We start from the raw sequence: 3,137 nt of genomic DNA, 5'->3' as shown, positions 1-3,137 counted from the left end.
TCCAGAGCAGTTTTTCATCCTGGCTACTGTTTTTCAGAAAAATTCCTGCCAAGTTCTCACCCGTGATGAGCTGGGAGCTGCATAGTAGGGTAGCAGCTGTGTGCTTTTTCTTTTTAAATTTAATTTTATTATTAGTTTCAAGCATACAGTACATTGGTTAGACATTTATATAGTTTATGAAATGATCCCTCAATTACTCTATTACCCCTCTGGCTCTTCATATAGCCATTACATTACTGCTGACTGCATTCCCTATGCTGTGCTCCCCGTCCCTGTGACCATCCATCTAATTTGTACTTCTTTAACCCGTCACGCCAGTGCTTTCTCCCAGCCCCCAGCAGCTGCGTGCTTTAAATGGTAAAAACAACAATTTCTTTCTTCTAAGATCTTGGAGGATTTGAGGTGTAGTGGCCTGGTAGTGCTCATCCAGGGAAATAAATTTCAAATAAAACACCCTCGTGTTGTGGTTACAAACGGTGGTAGGAGAGACAGAGCTATGGGTTGGGACGTTGTGATCTTAATCAGATGACAGCCCTGGCCAGGAGAGTTGGGAGTGGGCAGGGAAAGGCTGGAGACAGACCATGAAGTGAGATGGGCAACCCTGTTGCAGAAACAGAATAAGAAGCCTGTTTTCAGAGAAGGTACTTCTGAGGACTCCTAAGGGCAGAGGCCAGGGGCCCAATTCTGGTGCAGTTGGGTGACCTTTAGGAGAGGAATTTCAGTCTGAGGACACAGGGAGAGGGCACGAGGCCAAGAGAAAAAGTTCACCTTTCTCCAAGGACTTTGAGGACTTTGAGACTAAAGTAGGCCTAAACATGCAGGTGCAGGTAGAATGGAAAGATTGGGTCAAGGGTCTAGTTAAAGGGTTTGCATGTAGGCCAGAAAGAACTTGACACCCAAATACTAGGAAGAAGTTGTTTAATGGTTTAACCATAAGCCAGCCATATGACTCTTGCAACTTGAGACTGCTCATAATCCCCTAAATAGCATTCAGCTCACTTCATGAGATTTGCTTTTCTGATGGTAAAGAATGGTCGGTTGTGAACTTACGCAGATTCTTGGAATGTTCCAGATCGGACAGAGGAGGGTATCTCCAGAGGAAAGAAAGAAGGGCAAGCCCTGAACTGAGTCTTGGTTTCAGAGAAAATCCTTTTCCTTCTTTCTTTTTCTTCTTGCTAAGTGGTAAAAACAGAATAATCAAGGAAAGTGGCAGCAGGAAACCAGTAGATTTGGAATGTGAACCATTTTCTCAAAATTCCCTTGCCTTCAACCCTCTCGTGCTTGTTTAGAGATCACACCCTTTGCAGAGCACTTGGGAACTCAGGGACAAAGAGAGAAAATGCTTAACTTTTGAATCTAGTGGACTTTTGGGGAGCCGCTTTCCAAATTGCCTCCAAAATGAGTTGGGAGGGTGGTGAGAGGAAAGAAAACATAACATGGCCCTAATGGGCTGGGGGTGAGGGGAAGAACTGCAGTGGACACTGAATCACCCATTTCTCTTGCAACTTGATGATGTATTTCCTGAGAGAGATAATTAACAGAAAATTCGGTAAAGGCCTTATCACAGACCTCGATTATTACTAACAGGGGAGAGATTTATGGAAGTGCTAAGGTGGAAATGGTTAATATTTTGCTAAAATGAGAGAAAGAAAGAAGGTGGATTGGGTCATAATCAACTTCCTTGGCAATTTCCTAAAAGTACCCCAAACCATTGAGCGCGCCCACATCTGCATGAACAGGTCCCACGAAATGCTTGGGTGCTTGGCAGTGGGCCACCCACCTCAGGGCAGACCTCTGCTAAGTTACCTTAGTTGATGCTGGGCTCCCAGCCCCAGTCTGAGGAGCTGGAGTAGTTGTTTGTCTCTGTGTCAAAGACTCATCCTGGATTTACATTGACTTCAGAGGATCCCCCTCAGAGGTATCAAACTGCTGGGCCTTTCATAATTCCCGAAGACAGTGGTCCTTAACGCTCAGGCCATACCTGTTAGGAAGTAGGCCACACAGCAGGAGATGAAAGGCAGGCTAGCGAGCCAAGCTTCATCTGTGTTTGAAGCTGCTCCCCAGCGCTAGCATCACCACTTCAGCTCCACCCCCAGATCATCAAGCATTAGATTCTCATAGGAGCACCAGTCTCTGCTACCAGAAAGGTTGGGGACCACTGCCCTAATAGACAGTTTACATGTGTGCTTTAGCCTCTGAATGAGAGAGAACCCCAGGTAAACATAAGAAAAATCTATTCAAGCTGCCAGTGCGAGAAGGGGAAGCTAGTTGCTGATTACAATTCTAACGTTTGGGGAAAAATAATACTTTTATCTCATTGATCACATTTACAGGTAGTAGCTTCAAGGGAATGAAGGAGAGCTGGGTAATGGCTGAAGTAAAGCCTGTAAAAGAAAACACCCACAGAGACAAATCTCTGTCCTCACCTGGTAGGCACCGAAAACAATGTTGAGAATAAGGCAGAAATTTGGAGGACTTGGGACTTCACTTTTTCTATTCTGGATCAAACATCGGTCTTTTAAAAAAGTGATATACTATTGTATAGTCATTAACTAATCATTTAAAATGTTCTGCTGCTACGGCTCCTGGAGTAAGGGCAGAACTCTTGAGTTTATTGAAGACCAATGACCCACATTAAAAATCAATCAAAAGCCAATGGGAAGCAAGAGACAAAAATTGACTTTTTAAAAAACAAATTTCTAGAAGCCTTTCGTAGGCTAAATATTTAAGTGAAAAAAATATGAAGCATAATAACATTTTGCATCCACTTTGGAATTTCCTCAAAAATTAAGCATAGAGTTACTATATGACCAGGAATTCCACTCTTACACATATATTCAAGAGAAACAAAGGCATATATCCACACAGATGTTCATATGAATGATCATAGCAGCATTATAATACCCAAAAAGTGGGGAAACCCAGATGTCTATTAACTGATGATGGATAAAATAAATGGGTTACATTCATAAAGGGAAATATTATTCAGCCATAAAAACGAATTATACATGCTACAACATAGAGAAATCTTGAGAACATTATTCCAAGTGAAAAAAGCTAGATATGAAAAGTCGCATATTGTATGACTTCATATAAAATGTCCACAATAGGCAAATCCATAGAGATTGAAAGTATTA

Source organism: Pteropus alecto, unplaced genomic scaffold (genome assembly GCF_000325575.1).
Source record: "Pteropus alecto unplaced genomic scaffold, ASM32557v1 scaffold161, whole genome shotgun sequence".
In the NCBI taxonomy this organism is placed as follows: domain Eukaryota; kingdom Metazoa; phylum Chordata; class Mammalia; order Chiroptera; family Pteropodidae; genus Pteropus; species Pteropus alecto.
This window is presented reverse-complemented; position numbering follows the sequence as displayed.